The 23,370-nt window shown below is 42.0% G+C and overlaps 1 protein-coding gene across 1 annotated transcript in view; it reads left to right on the top strand.

The window, feature by feature from the left end:
* The window catches only part of fam193b (family with sequence similarity 193 member B), a 126,803-nt gene that overhangs the window by 24,243 nt on the left and 79,190 nt on the right, over nucleotides 1-23,370 (top strand). The window lies entirely within an intron of this gene.

Raw genomic sequence — 23,370 nt, 5'->3', positions numbered from 1 at the left:
CTTAACATCATTATTCAAGAGTGAAATTGGTCTGTATGATGCACATTGTAAGCTACGTGCTTCTTAAACTGACTTCCTCTTGCACTAAGAGGAGGTGCAGGCAGCATACAGAATACATTAAGTTCATGATATTCCTGATGTCTGAACATTAAGAATGCTAAGATAAATATTTGATATCATTTTCATGATGAAATGCATTAAAGCATGTATTAATCATGTGGGGGCACGGTGGCATGGAGGTTGCACTGCTGCCTCGCAGCAAGGCGGTCCCGGGTGTTCCCTGCCTTGAATTTGCATGTTTTTCTGGTGGGTTTACTCAGCGTGCTTCAGTTTCCTTTCAAAGTCATGTAGGATGTGGGGTTTTGTTAACGTTATATTTACCCTGTTAGTGTATGTATTGCTCATATTCACGCTGCGATGTGCTGGCGCCACGTTCAGGATTTGCTCCTGCCTCGCACACAATGCTTGCTGGGATGGGCGCAACCCTGAATGGTTGGCATAATTAAACATGTGTAACGAAGATTCGAAAGTTCTGAACACTCCATGGTCTAAGTTTATAACTAGTTTTAATTTCACTGGCTGCGGCAGTTAGATGGTCATTTCCAGAGGGTGGGACTGGACCGTGTGTCTGCCTGGAGGGTTGCCAACTGGGATCCTGAGCTGTTTCATTGTGTTGTGGGTGCGGCAACGTGCTGTACCAGTGCATGCTCCCCAACATGACCTGACCTCCTAAACTTACTTTTCACCTAGATGTTTCTTAATGTTTTTGTATTACATGTTTGAAGGCTATTAGAATTTGAATGTAACATCTTTGTTTAAATATTTTATGCCACTTAACTACATAATCACGTTAGGAAATAGGTGGATGAATGCATGGTACTGTGAGAAAGGAGACTCCACTAATGTGCTCCTTGAACTAAAAATTAAACATTGATTGCTTTGCAGTATAGTACAACGCATTTTCTTATTAATGCTGTAGCCTTTCAGACATAGCTTTGGGTTCATCTATATCTGAGAAATTGAAAAAAATATGGCATGATATTTTATCCTTTTGTAGAAACAATCAAATGATATAATGAAAACATTTCTCTCACCCCACATGAACAATAGGCCTAAGGTCTATCTTTGGCATCGTACTTGATTATTCACATATTTGTAGCAGTATACTTCGAAGGCTTCTTTACAGTGTTAAATAAGAAAATATTTAAAAAGCTTTTAGTGGAAAACTAGCATATTTAAACATAATATAATGAATTTGTATATTTGAAACATTTATATATATATATATATATATATATATATATATTCAGTAATCCCTCGCTACTTCGCGGATTTTATATGTAAGCATATCTAAATGTATAACGCGGATTTTTCTCTGCTTCGCGGGTTTCTGCGGACAATGGGTCTTTTTACTTCTGGTACTTGCTTCCTAAGTTGGTTTGCCCAATTGATTTCATACAAGAGATGCTATTGGCGGATGGCTGAGAAGCTACCTAATCAGAACACGCAGTTAAGTTCCTGTGTGCTGCTGATTGGCTCAGCGACGGAGTGCTGCATTAACCAGGAAGTCTCATCTCACTCATTCAGCATTAACGTGCTACTGCTGTAGGGGCCATGTCCAAGCGCCAACAGAAGATGCAAATGATTGCAGAAAAGGTAAAAGTTTTGGATATGTTGAAGGAAGGGAACAGCTACACCGATGCAGGACACCATCACAGCATCAATGAGTCCACGATTCTTTTTATTTAAAAAGGAGGAAAAGCATATAAGATCTACGGCTGCAGTGTCCTTTAACCAGGGTGCAAAACGAGTTGCACGTGGACGTGATAAGGCAGTAGTCTGGATGGAATCTGCTTTAGGAATCTTTGCAACAAGGTCGACGACGTCATGACTGCCTACAAGCTGCTACGTGTACTTCGCTATACAGTAAGTGTAAACTTATCTACTGATTTCATATTGCTTTGCAGTTGTCCCTGTTATTAATAGAGTAAAGGGTGGGTTGTAAACAATACAGGGAGGGTTTAAAAACATCCAAATACACGTTAAATAATTAAATAAATATGGTGTCCCTACTTCGCGGAAATTCAGTTATCGCGGTCGGCCTTGGAACCTATCTCCCGCGATAAGTGAGGGATTGCTGTGTGTGTATATATATATATATATATATATATATATACAGTAATCCCTCGCTATATCGCGCTTCGCCTTTCGCGACTTCACTCCATCGCGGATTTTATATGTAAGCATATTTAAGTATATATCGCGGATTTTTTGCTGGTTCGCGGATTTCTGCGGACAATGGGTCTTTTAATTTCTGGTACATGCTTCCTCAGTTGGTTTTCCCAGTTGATTTCATACAAGGGACGCTATTGGCAGATGGCTGAGAAGCTACCCAACTTACTTTTCTCTCTCTCTTGCACTGACTTTCTCTGATCCTGACGTAGGGGGATTGAGCAGGGGGGCTGTTTGCACACCTAGAAGATACGGACGCTCGTCTAAAAATGCTGAAAGATTATCTTCACGTTGCTACCTTCTGTGCAGCTGCTTCCTGAAGCGACATGCTGCACGGTGCTTCGCATACTTAAAAGCTCGAAGGGCACGTATTGATTTTTGATTGAAAAACAAACTCTGTCTCTCTCTATCTCTCTCTCTCTCTTTCTCTGCTCCTGACGGAGGGGGTGTGAGCTGCCGCCTTCAACAGCTTTGTGCCGCGGTGCTTCGCATACTTAAAAGCCAAACAGCCCTATTGATTTGTTTGCTTTTCTCTATCTCTCTGACATGCTCTGCTCCTGACGCGCACTCCTTTGAAGAGGAAGATATGTTTGCATTCTTTTAATTGTGAGACAGAACTGTCATCTCTGTCTTGTCATGGAAGACAGTTTAAACTTTTGAAAAAGAGACAAATGTTTGTTTGCCGTGTTTGAATAACGTTCCTGTCTCTCTACAACCTCCTGTGTTTCTGCGCAAATCTGTGACCCAAGCATGACAATATAAAAATAACCATATAAACATATGGTTTTTACTTCACGGATTTTCTTATTTCGCAGGTGGCTCTGGAACGCAACCCCCGCGATGGAGGAGGGATTACTGTATATATATATATATATATATACAGTGGAACCTCTAGATACGAGTTTAATTCGTTCCAGCACTAAGCTTGTATAGCGAATTTCTCGTATCTAGAACAAACTTCCCCATTGAAAATAATGGAAATCCAGTTAATCCGTTCTGCACCCCAAATATATTAACATAAAAATTAATTTTCCTAACAAATAACACTGATAAATTATATATACTGTAGTCTACCTTTAATAAATAACACTGGTAAATAATATAACTGATTATTAAAAGAATCAAAACAGGTGTCCAAAGTGCAGTAGAGCATTCAATAAATCTTTAAATAAATAATCCTTAAAACAGTTGTGAAGTGGAGGTTTAAAATACACAAGAATAACAATCCTTTAACACGAGGTTAAAACGTCAAAAGGATGCCGTCTTTAAAAAAACAGATGACAATCCCCGGTGCTTCTTCTCTGTTAGCGTCTCACCTGCGGGCTCTGCAACAGGCGAGACACTCTTAATGCAGCTGACCTTCTCTACACCGTCCTGCTTCAGCTGTTTGGCTCGCCTGTTCAGCTCACTGTTCAGCTACACGCGAGCCTGCACTCGCGAGCCTGCCTGCCTGCCTGCCTGCGCGCTCGCGCTCTCTCTCTCTCTCTCTCTCTTTTACTTTTTCTCCCCCTTAACCGGCTCGCGCTTCTCTATATATGCGGGGAGGACATGGCAGCTGCAGCCCATCAGCCACAGGAACAATCATGGATGTGGGCAGTTTCCCACCTGTGCACTTAAGTGAGAAACGCAGACACCGCAGATCGCGGCTCGCAACTGCTACCACGCCCCCTTGCTAAGCCGCGAGCTATACCCACAGCCTGGCTCGTGGCTCGTTACGCGAGCCAATGCTCGTATTTAGATCTGAATTTTTCGCTCATACTTTCCTCGTATTTTGAATTTCTCGTATACAGAGGTGATTGTATCTCGAGGTTCCACTGTATGTGTATATATATATATATATATATATATATATATATATATATATATATATATATATATATATATATATATACCCCCTCCTTTAACCGTCACCTTATCGTGGTGGAGGGGTTTGCGTGTCCCAATGATCCTAGGAGCTCTGTTGTCCGGGGCTTTATGCCCCTGGTAGGGCCACCCAAGGCAAACTGGTCCTAGGTGAGGGATGAGACAAAGAGCGGTTAAACAAACCTCCTATGAAGAAAAACCATTTTGGACGGCGTTTTCCCTTGCCCGGACGCGGGTCACCGGGGCCCCACTCTGGAGCCAGGCCTGGAGGTGGGGCTCGATGGCGAGCGCCTGGTGGCCGGGCCTGCACCCATGGGGCTCGGCCGGGCACAGCCCGAAGAGGCAACGTGGGTCCCCCTTCCCATGGGCTCACAACCTATGGGAGGGGCCAAGGAGGTCGGGTGCAGTGTGAGTTGGGTGGTGGCCGAAGGCGGGGACCTTGGCGGTCCGATCCTCGGCTACAGAAACTGGCTCTTGGGACGTGGAATGTCACCTCTCTGAAGGGGAAGGAGCCTGAGCTAGTGCGCGAAGTTGAGAGGTTCCGGCTAGATATAGTCGGGCTCACCTCGACGCACAGCTTGGACTCTGGAACCAATCTCCTTGAGAGGGGCTGGACTCTCTACCACTCTGGAGTTGCCCCCGGTGAGAGGCGCCGAGCAGGTGTGGGTATACTTATTGCCCCCCAACTTGGAGCCTGTACATTGGGGTTTACCCCGGTGGACGAGAGGGTAGCCTCCCTTCGCCTTCGGGTGGGGGGACGGGTCCTAACTGTTGTTTGTGCGTATGCACCGAACAGCAGTTCGGAGTACCCACCCTTTTTGGAGTCCCTGGAGGGGGTGCTAGAGGGCATACCTTCTGGGGACTCCCTCGTTCTGATGGGAGACTTCAATGCTCACGTGGGCAATGACAGTGAGACCTGGAAGGGCGTGATTGGGAGGAATGGCCCCCCTGATCTGAACCCGAGCGGTGTTTTGTTATTGGACTTCTGTGCTCGTCACGGATTGTCCATAACGAACACCATGTTCAAGCATAGGGGTGTTCATATGTGCACTTGGCACCAGGACACCCTAGGCTTCAGTTCAGTGATCGACTTTGTGGTCGTGTCGTCGGACTTGCGGCCACATGTCTTGGACACTCGGGTGAAGAGAGGGGCGGAGCTGTCAACTGATCACCACCTGGTGGTGAGTTGGCTTCGATGGTGGGGGAGGATGCCGGTCAGGCGTGGTAGGCCCAAACGTGTTGTGAGGGTCTGCTGGGAACGTCTGGCAGAGCCCCCTGTCAGAAGTAGCTTCAACTCCCACCTCCGGCAGAACTTCGACCACATCCCGAGGGAGGTGGGGGACATTGAGTCCGAATGGGCCATGTTCCGTGCCTCTATTGTTGAGGCAGCTGACCGGAGCTGTGGCCGTAAGGTGGTCGGTGCCTGTCGTGGCGGCAATCCCCGAACCCGCTGGTGGACACCGGCGGTGAAGGATGCCGTCAAGCTGAAGAAGGAGTCCTACAGGACCCTTTTGTCCTGTGGGACTCCGGAGGCAGCTGATAGGTACCGGCAGGCCAAGCGGAATGCGGCTTTGGTGGTTGCTGAGGCAAAAACTCGGGCGTGGGAGGAGTTTGGGGAGGCCATGGAGAATGACTTTCGGACGGCTTCGAGGAGATTCTGGTCCACCATCCGGCGTCTCAGGAAGGGGAAGCAGTGCAGTGTCAACACTGTATATGGTGGGGATGGTGCGCTGCTGACCTCGACTCGGGACGTTGTGGGTCGGTGGGGGGAATACTTCGAAGACCTCCTCAATCCCATTAACATGCCTTCCAATGAGGAAGCAGAGCCTGGGGACTCAGAGGTGGGTTCCCCCATCTCTGGGACTGAGGTCACCGAGGTGGTCAAAAAACTCCTTGGTGGCAGGGCCCCGGGGGTGGATGAGATACGCCCGGAGTTCCTCAAGGCTCTGGATGTTGTAGGACTGTCTTGGCTGACACGCCTCTGCAACATCGCATGGACATCAGGGACAGTGCCTCTGGATTGGCAGACCGGGGTGGTGGTCCCCCTCTTTAAGAAGGGGCATCGGAGGGTGTGTTCCAACTACAGAGGGATCACACTCCTCAGCCTCCCTGGAAAAGTCTATTCAGGGGTCCTGGAGAGGAGGGTCCGTCGGATAGTCGAGCCTCGGATTCAGGAGGAACAGTGTGGTTTTCGTCCTGGTCGCGGAACAGTGGACCAGCTCTATACCCTTAGCAGGGTCCTGGAGGGTGCATGGGAGTTTGCCCAACCAGTCTACATGTGTTTTGTGGACTTAGAAAAGGCATTCGACCGTGTCCCTCGGGGAATCCTGTGGGGGGTACTCCGAGAGTATGGGGTACCGGCCCCCCTGATAAGGGCTGTTCAGTCCCTGTACGATCAGTGCCAGAGCTTGGTCCGCATTGCCGGCAGTAAGTCGAACCCGTTTCCAGTGAGAGTTGGACTCCGCCAGGGCTGCCCTTTGTCACCGATTCTGTTCATAACTTTTATGGACAGAATTTCTAGGCGCAGCCAGGGTGTTGAGGGGGTCCGGTTTGGTGGGCTCAGGATTGGGTCACTGCTTTTTGCAGATGATGTTGTCCTGTTTGCTTCATCAGGCCGTGATCTTCAGCTCTCTCTGGATCGGTTCGCAGCTGAGTGTGAAGCGGCTGGGATGAGAATCAGCACCTCCAAATCCGAGACCATGGTCCTCAACCGGAAAAGGGTGGAGTGCCCTCTCAGGGTTGGTAGCGAGATCCTGCCCCAAGTGGAGGAGTTCAAGTATCTCGGGGTCTTGTTCACGAGTGAGGGAAGAATGGAGCGTGAGATCGACAGGCGGATCGGTGCGGCATCCGCAGTAATGCGGGCATTGCATCGGTCTGTCGTGGTGAAAAAGGAGCTGAGCCGCAAGGCGAAGCTCTCAATTTACCAGTCGATCTATGTTCCTACCCTCACCTATGGTCATGAGCTATGGGTAGTGACCGAAAGAACGAGATCGCGAATACAAGTGGCTGAAATGAGTTTCCTCCGCAGGGTGTCTGGGCTTTCCCTTAAAGATAGGGTGAGAAGCTCAGTCATCCGGGAGGGGCTCAGAGTAGAGCCGCTGCTCCTCCGCATCGAGAGGAGTCAGATGAGGTGGCTCGGGCATCTGATCAGGATGCCTCCTGGACGCCTCCCTGGTGAAGTGTTCCGGGCACGTCCAACCGGGAGGAGGCCCCGGGGAAGACCCAGGACATGCTGGAGGGACTATGTCTCTCGACTGGCCTGGGAACGCCTTGGGATTCTCCCGGAAGAGCTAGAAGAAGTGGCCGGGGAGAGGGAAGTCTGGGCATCTCTGCTCAAGCTGCTGCCCCCGCGACCCGACCTCGGATAAGCGGGAGACAATGGATGGATGGATGGATATTTATACACACACAGTATATACAGTATCTTAATGGACGCCTTATATTACAGTCCACTACAAGAAACCTCCGTTTTACAAATACCTACTGCCTTCGCACCCCTGTGACCAAACTTCATACAATGGGAGACCGAGCCTTTGCAGCTGCTGCTCCATGGCTCTGGAATGCCCTACCAGAGAGCCAAAGAACACAGCAGATTGTGGGCTGTTTTAAAAAACAGCTAAAGACTTTTCTATTTAGGAAAGCATATTAGCAAGAATGCTATAATTATTGTTGTTATATCTCTGTTTTTATCTTGCCTTGCCTTTGTTTAATCTTTTTATGTTGCACTTTGAGATTTACTGCTAAAAGTGCCGCTATAAATAAAATGCATTATTATTATTATATGTGTATGTGTACAGTATATATATGTATATATACAGTGCATCCGGAAAGTATTCACAATGCATCACTTTTTCCACATTTTGTTATGTTACAGCCTTATTCCAAAATGGATTAAATTCGTTTTTTTCCTCAGAATTCTACACACAACACCCCATAATGACAATGTGAAAAAAGTTTACTTGAGGTTTTTGCAAATTTATTAAAAATAAAAAAACTGAGAAATCACATGTGCATAAGTATGCTCAGGCTTTGCTCAATACTTTGTTGATGCACCTTTGGCAGCAATTACAGCCTCAAGTCTTTTTGAATATGATGCCATAAGCTTGGCACACCTATCCTTGGCCAGTTTCGCCCATTCCTCTTTGCAGCACCTCTCAAGTTCCATCAGGTTGGATGGGAAGCGTCGGTGCACAGCCATTTTAAGATCTCTCCAGAGATGTTCAATCGGATTCAAGTCTGGGCTCTGGCTGGGCCACTCAAGGACATTCACAGAGTTGTCCTGAAGCCACTCCTTTGATATCTTGGCTGTGTGCTTAGGGTCGTTGTCCTGCTGAAAGATGGACCGTCGCCCCAGTCTGAGGTCAAGAGCGCTCTGGAGCAGGTTTTCATCCAGGATGTCTCTGTACATTGCTGCAGTCATCTTTCCCTTTAACCTGACTAGTCTCCCAGTCTCTGCCGCTGAAAAACATCCCCACAGCATGATGCTGCCACCACCATGCTTCTCTGTAGGGATGGTATTGGCCTGGTGATGAGCGGTGCCTGGTTTCCTCCAAACGTGACGCCTGGAATTAACACCAAAGAGTTCAATCTTTGTCTCGTCAGACCAGAGAATGTTCTTTCTCATGGTCTGAGAGTCCTTCAGGTGTCTTCTGGCAAATTCCAGGTAGGCTGCCATGTGCCTTTTACTAAGGAGTGGCTTCCGTCTGGCCACTCTAGCATACAGGCCTGATTGGTGGATTGCTGCAGAGATGGTTGTCCTTCTGGAAGGTTCTCCTCTCTCCACAGAGGACCTCTGGAGCTCTGACAGAGTGACCATCGGGTTCTTGGTCACCCCCTGACTAAGGCCCTTCTCCCTCGATCGCTCAGTTTAGATGGCCAGCCAGCTCTAGGAAGAGTCCTGATGGTTTCGAACTTCTTCCACTTACGGATGATGGAGGCCACTGTGCTCATTGGCACCTTCAAAGCAGCAGAAATTTTTCTGTAACCTTACCCAGATTTGTGCCTCAAGACAATCCTGTCTCGGAGGTCTACAGACAATTCCTTTGACTTCATGCTTGGTTTGTGCTCTGACATGAACTGTTAACCGTGGGACCTAATATAGACAGGTGTGTGCCTTTCCAAATCATGTCCAATCAACTGAATTTACCACAGGTGGACTCCAATTAAGCTTCAGAAACATCTCAAGGATGATCAGGGGAAACAGGATGCACCTGAGCTCAATTTTGAGCTTCATGGCAAAGGCTGTGAATACTTATGTACATGTGCTTTCTCAATTTTTTTATTTTTAATAAATTTGCAAAAACCTCAAGTAAACTTTTTTCACATTGTCATTATGGGGTGTTGTATGTAGAATTCTGAGGAAAAAAATGAATTTAATCCATTTTGGAATAAGGCTGTAACATAACAAAATGTGGAAAAAGTGATGCGCTGTGAATACTTTCTGGATGCACTGTATATGTATATGTTTTGTGTTGCAAAAAGAAAAATCCTGAAGAAAAATAGGAAAAATCGCTGGTACAATATGTTTAGGCCAGCGGTTCTCAAACTGGGGGGCGCGAAATAACAAAAAAGGGGGCGTGAATGTTGCCATATATGGCGTAATTTTGCTATTTGTAGGAAAATTTAAAACTTGTAGTGGTGTATCGGCAGTAAAAAATATAGGAATACATTTTATTAGGGTTTCAAAAAAACGTAAGGGGGTCGCGATTAAAACTGTTATGAAAACTTGAGTCGCAAATACTTAAAGGTTGAGAAATGCTGGTTTAGGCTGACTTAAGGTTGGGTCAGTACTAACGAATAGTTATTCCTACTTAAAAAAAATTAATAGTTTATGTGATGCATTTACAGTACAGCATCTTTAATAACTCATTACCTCCTTTCAACAGAAATGTGGACTGTGTTAGAAGAGGTGCTAAGACAGAACATGATCATAATTCATTCATTTAGAAGAAAGTTTGTGGGTATGGGATGGCTTTGAAATTCGAAAGTCTTCCCATTGGACAAAAAAAGATTATGATGAGATATAGGTAAATAGAGCTAAAGTGAGTTTTCCATTATTGTATAATGAGACAAATGGGTAGTAGTTTTTTTTTTTTTTTGGAAAAAGTACAGTTTGGAATATTTAGTGCATAGGACTGTAAAATCTTTTGGAGAAAGGGTAACACAGGATCACACATTCTGATCATGGGTCATACAAAATCTACAATCAAGTGTACTATTCTGTATGCTGCTTTTTCAAGTGTCCTTACCAACAGCAGGTCAACCTGCCTTCTCAGTGTTTTCTGAGGATTTTATTTTCCTCCAGGGAGTATTGAGCAGCTGGTATCATTTAAAGTATAACATAGACTATTTATACAGACAAAAGAAAACAAACGGCTGTTGATATGTTGAATGCAGGCAGCAAAATAATAGGAAAACTTGATAATTATTTGTATGATTTATAATAGTCTCCCAATGGCAGTAAATGGAATTCACTTAGGTATTCTTTAAAGGATGGCAAGAAAGAAAACGAAAAAGTAGAAAAACTGGAAATTTGCATCGGAATTTGACTGTAGGGCATATAGAGGAGGGATATATTAATAGAATAATAGAATAAGCAATTAACATGAGCATCTCTATATATATCATAGTATCTCTGTACCCTGTTCTTATATTAAAACTATTATTAATTTCAGATTTAAAGTTTGATTGAACATTTACTGACACAAGTAGATTTAGTGTTGATATACTATAAAAACTGTAAAACTATCTAGTCAGTCGAACAGATTCTCTTAATTTTTCTGAATAACAAGTACTACACTGATATTTTATTCTCAGTTTCAGTGCTTTGAAATATTAGACATTTTTTATGTGATACTGTATTTTGTATTACAAAAAGAAAAATCCTGAAGAAAAATTGGAAAAATGCTTTCTGCATAAGTTTTCAGTCTCACGTTTTTATGTTCTGTTTACAGCAGTAGAAGCTTTAATCTTCTAGAGCAGGGGTAGGCAACGTCGGTCCTGGAGTGCCACAGTATGTGCAGGTTTTTGTTCCAACCCAGTTCCTTAACGAGAACTCAATTATTGCTGATGAAGCACATATTGCTTAAGTGACATTTTAATGCTTCATTTTAGTGGTGTCGCTTGTTAAGATTCTCCAACCTTAATTGCTTATTTCAATCTTAAACTGCTGCATTCAGTGTTTTAATTGCTCCTTATTAACAATAAGATGTAAAACAAGGGGTAGGCAATGTCGGTCCTGGTGAGCCGCAGTGGCTACAGGTTTTCATTCAACCCAATTGCTTAATTAGAAACCAATCATTGCCAATCTCAGACCTTATTTAATTTTATGGCTTGTTAGTCTGTGCAATGTAAGGCTTTTATATCGTAGATTTTTTTCCTTTCCAAGGATATCATCCAAATGATTTGAAGCCTAAAACAGATCATTTTCAGTCTGTCACATTTTTCTATTAAGTGTTTTATTAAATCAAACCGTGCATGATGAACACACACAGATGTAATTGGAAAAAAGCTAGCTGGAGAACTGCTGGCTGCTTTGTCTTTTACATCTTATTGCTAATAAGGAGCAATTAAAACACTGAATGCAGCAGTTTAAGATTGAAATAAGCAATTAAGGTTGGAGAACCTTAACAAGCGAGACCACTAAAATGAAGCATTAGAATGTCACTTAAGCAATATGTGCTTCATCAGCAATAATTGAGTTCTCGTTAAGGAACTGGGTTGGAACAAAAACCTGCACATACTGTGGCACTCCAGGACCGACGTTGCCTACCCCTGTTCTAGAGTATGTACCAGCTTTGCCCACTATTTATTAATGAGTCCAATCTCTACCCGAATTTGCACACCTTCCTCATTTGATCAAGGGAAGACTGCAAACTATGCCCTGATCCAAACTTTTAATACTTGGGGTACTGTTGGGCTTTTCTTTTGGTTTTTTTCTCTTCCATCCATCCATCCATTTTCCAACCCGCTGAATCCGAACACAGGGTCACGGGGGTCTGCTGGAGCCAATCCCAGCCAACACAGGGCACAAGGCAGGGTGCCAACCCACCGCACTCTTCCTTTCTACTATAATTTCAATGAAGCTGACACCATTGGCTCAGAGCAATTGAAACACAACATACTGCAGACAGACTTGCAGACAAATACACCAGAGGTTAAAATTACTCACCCATTTTATATATATATATATATATATATATATATATATATATATATATATATATATATATATATATATATATATATATATATATATATATAATATAGTTAATGTTAATTTCCTTAACACCAATGCAGCTGAAACTGATTAACAACCCCCTGTGCTACTTATCTGACCAGATCAATATCCCACAAGTTTCATTGACTTGATGCTATACTCTGATTAAAAAGTGTTCCTTTAATTTTTTGAGAAGTTTATAAACTTCTGGGATATTAATCTTAGTCAGTTAAGTAGCAAAGGAGGTTGTTAATCAGTTTCAGTTGCTTTGGTGTTAATGAAATCAACAACAGGTACACTAGAGGGGCAACATTGAGACAACCCCCAAGATAGCAATGGCTTAACAGGTGGAGGCCACAAACATTTTTCCCTCCTTGTCTTTTTTGACTGTTTTTTCACTAGTTTTGCATTTGGCTATGGTCAGTGCTATTAATGGTAGCATGAGGCAATACCTGGACCCTACAGAGGTTGCATAGGTTGTCCAACTTTTCCAGGATGGCACATTAATACGTGCCATTGACAGAAGGTTTGCTGTGTCTCCCAGCACAGTCTCAAGGACATGGAGGAGATTCCAGGAGATAGTTACTCTAGGAGAGCTGGACAGATCCATAGAAGGTCAACCCATCGGCAGGACCGGTATCTGTTCCTTTGGGCAAGGAGGAACAGGATGAGCACTCACAGAGCCATACAAAATGACCTCCAGCAGACCACTGGTGTGAATGTCTCTGAACAAACAATCAGAAAGAGACATCATGAAGGTGGTCTGAGGGCCCAACGTCCTCTAGTGGGCCCTGTGCTCACTGCCTGGTACCGTGGAGGTCGATTGGCATTTACCATAGAATACCAGAATTGGCAGGTCCACCACTGGCACCCTGTGCTTTTCACAGATGAGAGCAGGTTCACCCTGAGCACATGAGACAGACGTGAAAGGGTCTGGAGAAACCGTGGAGAACATTATACTGCCTGTAACATCGTTCAGCATAACCGGTTTGGTGGTGGGTCAGTAATGGTCTGGGGAGGCATATCCATGGATGGACACACAGACCTCTACAGGCTTGACAACAGCATCTTGACTGCCATCACATTCTATTTTTTTTTTCATTTTTGGTTTTCACCGTTTTATTTGTCCTTGATTCGGATTTTTGGGTTTTTATGTTCATTTATTTATTTTTTTACTATAAGAAAGTAGTAACAGCTACAACAAGAAACAATAATGAAATGGCACTTTACATTCCTTTTAATGAAACGGCACACTAGCACAACTGAACCTTATTTTGCTGTTCCATTCATCATGTAGGAGCCTAGATCCTCAATGATGCTGTATGCTGAGATTGCAGTAGGACAGTGAGTGCCCTCCAGAATTGTAAGAGCTGTTACTAGTTTGATGCATCCTTCTGAGATGAAGGTTAACTTCACTTTTAGGGTGTAGGATATTTGTTACAGGCTGAGCTGATGTGTTCTTAGCCAGAAAGAATTCTAAATAGAGGTGAATTTGTTCATTATGGTACCCATCTGATTCAAACCAGGGGATATGTCTAGGTCCGCACAATCTCTTTCAGTGATAAGAAGGTTGCCCATCTCCTTTTCCTGGCAGGCTTCTTGAAGAAGGCATATTTTACCTGCATCACTAGTGATGCAGCCTCACTGAAGTATTTATAGTTATGTCAGTTCTCTCCTTCCAAACTAATGACATGACACAATCAGGTTGCATATACACTGTTAGGCATAACCCCTTATAAAACTTCCTGATATGCTTTCAGACTGTATGATGCATTGTTTGTAACCACTGCTAAAATGTCATTAAGGTTCAGCTGGTTGTTGTGAAGGGACTGAAGTGCTGCCTGTGAAAAGATGGAAAAATTGCAGCTCTCCATAAAAATACCAAAAAGTACTGGTCTGCAGTACCTGCAATTGTAACTATGTAAATTATTTCTAATGATTCTTAAATCTTAAATGTTTACAGATTGAAAACGTGCATTATTACATCTGTAGCTTCATCCACTGCATATCTTAAAATAATTAATTATAAATCAAAAGCAAACTAATCTCCAAGATGCTAAACTCAGGAATTAAACAGAAAAAAGAAAGTGTGTCCCACTTTTCAGGGCTCGTTGCATCTGAGGAGAAGCCTGCTCTTCTGCACAGATTTTGTTGTTTCCTCTGTTGTTACCTGAAGGGGAACACGTATTGATCTTAACTTCTCCTTGTTCTTGAGATGGGTTTTAGATTTGACATGGTCATTGCAATTATCTTTTTGTGTCCAGTCTATGGTATGCTAGCAAAAGTTGCAGAAAAGTTGTCCAGATTCGTAAAAGTCACCAGGATATTGTTGTGCCCTCAATTTTACAGTTAATCTCATGTTTCTTAGTTTTTTCAATGTAGTTGGGGTATCTAATACTACTTACTTCGACATTTCTGTCTTGTGCAGCTAGCTAATTCGCGTGCCTTTAATGAGAAAACATACAGGAAACACATGCACAAACACAGATACGACTGGATTTCTACAAAGAGTTGTGTTTGCTCCAAAAACAACAAACAGGAAAATAGTATCTGAATGATAGAACTACAGATTATTCAATCGTTTTGTAACAGTCACCCCTTCAGTCTCAGTTCTGCACATTTCCATTTTTATATCTAAAATCCGTTTTTAAGCGTTAATTCCATGATTCCGTTCGTGTTTTCCACATCGCGGAAATCATTGGGCCCTATGTTAGGTATAGGAATGAAATCCTTGGACCCATTTTCAGATCCTATGCTGGTGCAGTGGGTCCTGGGTTCCTCCTGGTGCACGACAATGCCTGGCCTCATTTGGCGAGAGTATGCAGGCAGTTCCTCGCCTGTCCTAAATGAAGGGATTGTGTTAAAAAAATGCTTTAGTTGCCTCACATTTTTATGCAATCGTTTTGTTCACCCCACTGAATTAAAGCCGAAAGTCTGCACTTCAGCTGCATCTGAGTTGTTTCATTTAAAATTCATTGTAATGTACAGAACCAAAATTAGAAAAAAGTTGTCTCTGTCCAAATATTTATGCTGCTATATTAGCGCTCAGCCCGGCACAGACAGACGCAGGAGGCACACTCATAAAACAAATAAATGTTTTATTTTTCTTTTCTTTGCCTGTGGGCAATGCCTTCCCCACAGGGGCAGCAAAAGACTGGGAAAGTTGAGGAATGTTCAAAAAACACCTGTTTTGAACATTCCACAGGTGAAAAGGTTAATTGGAAACAGGTGTTTGTCATGATTGGGTATAAAAGGAGCATCCCCAAAAGGCTCAGTCGTTCACAAGCAAGGATGGGGTGAGGTTGACCACTTTGTGAACAACTGCGTGGGCAAATAGTCCATCAGTTTAAGAACAGCGTTTCTCAACGTACAATTGCAAGGAATTTAGGGATTTCATCATCTACTATCCATAATACAATCAAAAGATTCAGAGAATCTGGAGAAATCTCTGCACGTAAGCGGCAAGGCCGAATACCAACACTGGATGCCCGTGACCTTCGATCCCTCAGGTGGCACTACATTAAAAACCGACATCATTCTGTAAAGGATATTACGACGTGGGTTCAGGAATACTTGAGAAAACCATTGTCAGTTAACACAGTTCGTTGCTACGTTTACAAGTGCAAGTTAAAACTCTACCATGCAAAGCAAAAGCCATATATCAACAACACCCAGAAACGCCGCCAGCTTCTCTGGGCCCGAGCTCATCTGAGATGGACTGACGCAAAGTGGAAAAGTGTGCTGTGGTCTAACGAGTCCATATTTCAGTTTGTTTTTGGAAATCATGGATGTCGTGTCCTCCGGGTCAAAGAGGAAAAGGACCATCCGGATTGTTATCAGCGCAATGTTCAAAAGCCAGCATCTGTGATGGTATGGGGGTGTGTTAGTGCCCATGGCATGGGTAACTTGCACATCTGTGAAGGCACCATTAATGCTGAAAGGTACATACAGGTTTTGGAGCAACATATGCTGCCATCCAAGTGACGTCTTTTTCAGGGACGTCCCTGCTTATTTCAGCAGGACAATGCAAAGCCACATTCTGCATGTGTTACAACAGCGTGGCTTCGTAGTAAAAGTGCGTGTACTAGACTGGCCTGCCTGCAGTCCAGAACTGTCTCCCATTGAAAATGTGTGGCACATTATGAAGCGCAAAATACGACAACGGAGACCCCGGACTATTGAGCAACTGAAGTTGTACATCAAGCAAGAATGGGAAAGAATTCCACCTACACAGCTTCAACAATTAGTGTCCAAATTCCCAAACGCTTATTGAGTGTTGTTAAAAGGAAAGGTGATGTAACACAGTGGTAAACATGCCCCTGTCCCACCTTTTTTGGAACGTGTTGCAGGCATCATATTCAAAATGAGTGAAGATTTGCAAAACAACAATAAAGTTTATCAGTTTGAACATTCGATATCGTGTCTTTGTAGTGTATTCAATTGAATATTGGTTGAAAAGGATTTGCAAATCATTGTATTCTGTATTTATTTACGTTTTACATAACATCCCAACTTCGTTGTAATTAGGGTTGTGTGTGTATATGTATATGTGTGTGTGTGTATATATATATATATATATATATATATATATATATATATATATATATATATATATATATATATAATATAATATAGAGAGAGAGATAGAGATATATATAGATATTAGGGGTGGGCGGTATGACCAAAATTCTATATCACGGAATTTTTCTAAATTATCCCGGTTTCACGGTATTTTTTTCCCCATGCATGAGTGGATGTTAACCACATTTTTCACTGCAATTATTGGCTAAGAATAACCCATTCCACTGTCAAGAGTATTGTACATTGTACAAAAAAAAACATTTTAATGTGCACACAAGTATTAATACAGGTTTGCATTGCCCCATAAAGCGATAGTTTTCAAGGGGGTGGCACTAATGGAGAAGGTATCACATTGCATGACAGATGCAGTCAAAATATAGAACCTTTTTATTGAACACATTTTGCAAAAACTTAAACTATAATTTTGACAACATATTTTCAACCATACAAAGAGGCATTTAGACTTAGTAAAATATCCAGAATTGCTTGTCAAAAGTTGTATTGCACTGAATATGTCTTAGAAAAGGAATAAATAGTAAATATTTTTTGTAAACCAACTACACTTTCTGTTAATGTTAACAATCTCTGTCCACTGACACGTTAAAATGACTTTTTAAACAACTTTATCATCATTAAACTGCATAATATTTAAACTAATAAATAATAACAATAAAATAAATAATAGTATTATTACTGATAGTTGTACTATTACTTCAAGACTAGGTGCATTACACAGTATTCACCAAATTAAAATAAAATAAAACAAGTGCAACTTGGTGATGACATCTTTACCAACTGAACCATCATTTAGGCAAACTGCATTAATATGGATCTTGCTTCAAGCTAAGCTATATGCATAAATAATAAACCTGCAAGTTGCATTTATAATGCTATTTGTGGTATAGCACTACGGAATCGTATTAGGGCCACGGTGAAGAAAAAAACAATACAGACACAGGGAAGGAAAAAACAAGCTATATGTTGAGAATAAAGTCAACATTTCCACTTTATTCTTGCCGTTTATGTCAAGATTAAAGTCGACATTTACACTTTATTCTCATAGTTTACTTCATAATTAAAGTAGAATGTCGTAAGCTAAACTTCTTCCTAAAATCAATGTTTAATTCACTAGATTTTGTCAAACCCTGTCATAAATTAATGCAGCACATTAAATGCTTTGTGTTGCGTTCTCTGACCCAGTTGTTAATCACTACGCTTCTTAAACTGACTTCCTCCGCACTAAGAGGAGACAGCGATCACCATACAGAATCCATTCACTTCATGATATTCCTGCTTTCTGAAAATTTAGAATGCTAAGATAAATACTTGATATCATTTTCATGATGAAATGATTTAAAGCAGGTATTACACATGAACGGTAGTGAGGCGGTAGTGCTGCTCCCTCGCAGTAAGGGGTCCCCAGGTGTATGTTCAGTGTAGAGAACTTTATGGCAGGTGTGACGAGGCTCCAAAAAACTGGATGTATGAATGGGTATCGCACAGGTTTAACTTAAATATTGTGTAAATGTTGGGTTTGTGATCTGGGGTTCGGAGACACGAACACAGAATTCAATGCATGTTCTTCTGAGCGGGCTATCTTTATTGCATGCGTGCTGTCTCTATCTGACGTACCAAAACCACAGTTCCTATCCTTCCTTTTTCTTTCACCACATAACCAATTACCACACGATAAACGTCTTTGTGAAATTAAAACTAGTTATAAACTTAGCCCACGGAGTGTTCAGAACTTTAAAAATATCTTCGTTATACATGTTTAATTATGTCCTCCATTCAGAGTTGCGCCCATCTCTGAACAAGTCGCCAGCACATCGCAGGATGAATACAAGCAAAACATACACTAGAAGGGTTAATATAGCATAACAAAACCCCACATCCTACATGACTTTGAAAGGAAACTGAAGCACGCCGAGTAAACCCACCAGAAAAACATGCAAATGCAAGGCAGGCACGCCGCCGTGCCCCCATATGATTAATGCATGCTTTAATGCATTTCACCATGAAAATTATATTAAGTATTTATCTTAGCATTCTAAATGTTCAGAGAGCAGGAAGATCATGAAGTGAATGTATTCTGTGCGGCGATTGCTGCCGGCGCCTCCTCATAGTGCAAGAAGAAGTCAGTTTAAGAATCTCAGAGAACACTTAACACAAAGCATTTAATGTGCTATATAACTTATGATGGGGTTTGAGAAAATCTAGTAAATTAAGTATTCATTTTACGATGAAGTTTAGTTTACGATGTTCTACTTTAATGACAAATTATGAGAATAAAGTCAACATGTCGACTTTATTCTCGTCATAAGCGTCAAGATTAAAGTGGAAATGTCGAGAATAAAGTCAACATGTCGTCACACTATTACACAGTACCCAGGTACATTACACTGTATTGAAAACAAATAAAACAAGTACAACTTGGCTTGCAGTATTTTCCAGTAGTATAGAAACAGTATTTACACATCTGACCTTTTAAAACTAAAGTATCTCCAGGTGACGGACGTCACTCCTTTTTTTCGGCAAAAGTTCTTCTGTGTCCTCATGTTCAACTTTATCGTCTGCTTCAGTTTCGGAATGTTCTCTGTCCATTTTCACCGCACAATACCTTCGCTACCGCTACCTATTTGGTGGTGTAGCAGTGAAAAAGAGTCCCTGGGCAACAAATCTGTGTTTAGCAGTGTAGCAGTGAAAAAGGTCCCCACTTGAACAGTTTCCCGCTGCGCCACGTTCCGAACGTCGTTTAGGCAATTGAAACCGGTGTTGTGGTATAAGAAAAATCCATATCATAAAAAAAAAATAAAAAACGGTTTTCGGTATGAACCGGTATACCGCCCAGCACTAATAGATATCTATATAGATATATATACGAGTGTGTGTATATATATATATATATATATATATATATATATATATATATATATATATATATATATATATATATATATATGTATATGTATATGTATATATATATATATATATATATATATATATATATATACACATATATATATAGATAGATATAGATATATAATACACACACACGCATGCGCAGACACTCATCTGTCACTATATTAGGTGCACCATACTAGTACTGGGTTGGACCCACTTTTGCCTTCAGAACCACTGTAATTCTTTATAGCATAGATTCAACATTTTTCAGGGATTTTGGTCCATACTGACATGATAGCATCATGCCATTGCTGCATATTTATCGGCTGGACGTCATGATACGAATCTCCAGTTTCACCACTTCCCAAAGGTGCTCTATTGGATTGAGATCTAGTGACTCTGGAGGCCATTTGAATACAGTGAACTCATTGTTATATTCAAGAAATCAGTTTGAGATGATTTGAGCTTTGTGACATGGCACGTTATCCAGCTGGATGTAGCCATCACAAGATGGATACAGTGCAGTCATAAAGGGATGGACGTGGTCCGCAACAATACTCAGGTTTTCTTCTTCTTTCATCTTTGTGCCCTAGCGAACAGGGTGACTTTGGAGCCAGTATGTTGTTATGGGTGCCACTGGGTCCCAGATTTCTTTAATGATGCATTTCCACTCCTTTCGGTCAAGTGTGATGTTCTTAGCTTCACTGATGCCAGTTTCCATTTGTTTGATCCAGATCTTTTTCAGTGCTGCCTTCTGCACTTCCCACTCTGATGGTCTATTTTGCCATGGCAGCATGTGTGGATGGAAGTCTTCTGTAAGCCATCCTGCATACATGTCCACCACAGTCTGTGTCTATGACTTTATTCTTCAATTATTAACTGCTGCTCACATTGAATTTGGTTAGTGTCGTTTTGGATGCAGTCCCAGGGTGAGACACCCAGAATTTGACATAAGCACCGCATTTGAAAAACTTCCAAGTTTATTGATGTTGAATTGAAGCATTGTCCAAGTCTCTGATCCACAGAGTAAAATAGGCAAGATCAGCGCTCTGAAAAGACGGACTTTAGTGTTAATGGATGATTTTCTTTCTTCACAAGCACCATTTGAGGGATACTAAGGCTGCAGTGGTTTAGTCTATCCAGTTGGTGATTTTGGTAGAGCATGCTAATTTTCGCTGGACCAGGGATCCAAGGTGCTTAAATTCTTTATCGTGTTCAACCTGAATGCCATTGAGATGGACACTGGCCATACAGTCATTAGTTGTCAAGATTTTGCCCTTCTCCACGTTGATCTTCATGCTGTAGGACTGAGAGACATGGGTGATATCGTAAAGGATGTCAGTGGCCTTGGTGTCGGTCGTGGCAAAGATGGTGCTGTCATCGGTGAACATATGGTCAGTTTGTGTCATGTTGGACCCCTCACTTGCCATTGAAGACTCCACCTAATGGTATCAATCACAATGTTAATTAACACAGGTGATGCCACATCACTCTGAAGAACCCCTGTTTAGATGGACAATTCTTTTGATGGCTCGTTTCAAATACGGATGCATCCTTGTTGAGCTGTGTCACATTGCTTGAACAAGGCTGTTAATTTTCTGTGCTACATGTTCATTCTCTAGTAACCTCTGCAATATTGGCCAGTAGTTACAGTCGAAGGCAAACTTAAATGTGATAAACATGATCACGGTACATTGGCTGCAGTGAGTTCTTTCTTTCATAAGCTGCCTGGTGCCAAAAAATTAGTCGCAACATCCCCTGCTGGGCTGAAACCCTGCCTGCCCTTCCTGGCTGGTTTCTTTTCAAATTTTATTCTGCAGGTGCGTTTGCATAATTTTTGTGAAGACCTTGCCAACAATTAAAAGCAGGGTATTTGTTCTGAGTGCCAAATCAGCCCTAGCAGACCATATAGTCACTACAGATTGCCTCATTGTTTTTTACTACAGCTGTTGTTAGCTCTGCCAGTCCTCCCAAATCCCACACTCCTGTGTCCGTAACTCTGGATGCATGTGAGGGCCCTCCCACAACCCTAAACTGCATCTACTGGTTAGAAGATTGATGATTCTGCTCATTACATTCATGGAATGATTGCAAAACCTTCTTTCATTTGGATTTTGTAGAGCACTATTAATCTCATTTTCTTTTCATCACCTCTTACATATGCATGACAATACAAGTTAAATGATTACACCTAATATGATCGATTAACATTATTGGGACATGTACAGATCTGATTCAGATAGTAATAATTCCACTATAATGCACATTTGCAAGTTAACAATTAAGTACAACTGAATACAATGATTGTGTTAGCGTTGTGCTGCATACAGTTTACTTCATGAAGAAAGTTAACACTCTCTGAAGACTTTAAGGAAAGCAAGTGGGGATGCTTTTAGGACTTACTCAGAATCCACAATGAAATGCAACATAGAATAGAGTTTGTAATAGCTTGAATTGCCACCACTGACAGTGCCATATGATAACTGTATCTATGAATACTTGAATATAGATCTGCAGTATAAGAATAAAAGTGGGAGACATGCCCTAATGTTCCAAATACAACTGTTTTAACCAAAACATTTTTTCTCTTTTTAGATTCACGATCATGCCATTGTTTTTCTCATCTTTTCTGTTAGCAACATACTAGTATCTTGGGAGTCTTTGAGTTAGGACCAATCCCTCTCTCACACCATCCACACCCCTCCTTTCTTCAATTCAGATTAGAAGTGTTTTCCTCTAAAATTTGTAACATGTTGCATGTTTTCTATCTCTGAGAACATAGTCTTGTGCAAAGCTAAAGAAACTTCTTTGCTGTATTTTCTATTTCTGCATTACTTGTATTTCTTGCGAGTCTCGTTCATTTGATTTCTTCACACAACAAATAAATAATTTTTAATGATCTTAATTATGCTTTGATTTCTGGTGTTTTGCACCACCACACTAATATTCTCAAGTTTTTTGCAGTTTACTGCTAAATGTTGTGCTTTCCTAACTATACCTTATTTTTGTAATAAATTATTAGTGATGAGGGCTTCTAAACTACTTCCCATATGATATCTCATGTATGTTCTCTTTGCTTCCCTGTTTACAGTTGTACAGGTTGTGGGGCGCCTGCGCAGTACATCTTTTGCATCCACGGCCCATGGCCGGATGTCCCTGCGTCCATCCGGTTTACCATTCTCAATTAGTAATATGGATAGCAACAAGTCTGTGGTCAGAATTTATAAACTGGGCACTTCTGTAGACCCTGCAGTTTTGTGAGAGCCACAATCCATCTCCTTCACCACACCACCAGTATTGGAGTACCAAGTCCAGTGATGTGACTCGGGGCACTGGACCCAGGATTCAGCGATCTGCAACCCCTGACCATTTGCAAAGTCAAGGAACATGGAGCCACTTTCACCACGGTCGCCAGATCCATGGGGACTGATACAGTCCTCATAGCCAGCCCTGTCTGTGCCAGTGGTTACATTGAAATTACCCATGCCCAGAGGAGTATCACCTCAGGGGAACCCATCAACTACTGAGCGAATCTGCAAATAAAATGTCTGTCTCACCCATACATCACTCAC

Source organism: Erpetoichthys calabaricus, chromosome 11 (assembly GCF_900747795.2).
Source record: "Erpetoichthys calabaricus chromosome 11, fErpCal1.3, whole genome shotgun sequence".
Taxonomy (NCBI): domain Eukaryota; kingdom Metazoa; phylum Chordata; class Cladistia; order Polypteriformes; family Polypteridae; genus Erpetoichthys; species Erpetoichthys calabaricus.
This window is presented reverse-complemented; position numbering and strand designations above follow the sequence as displayed.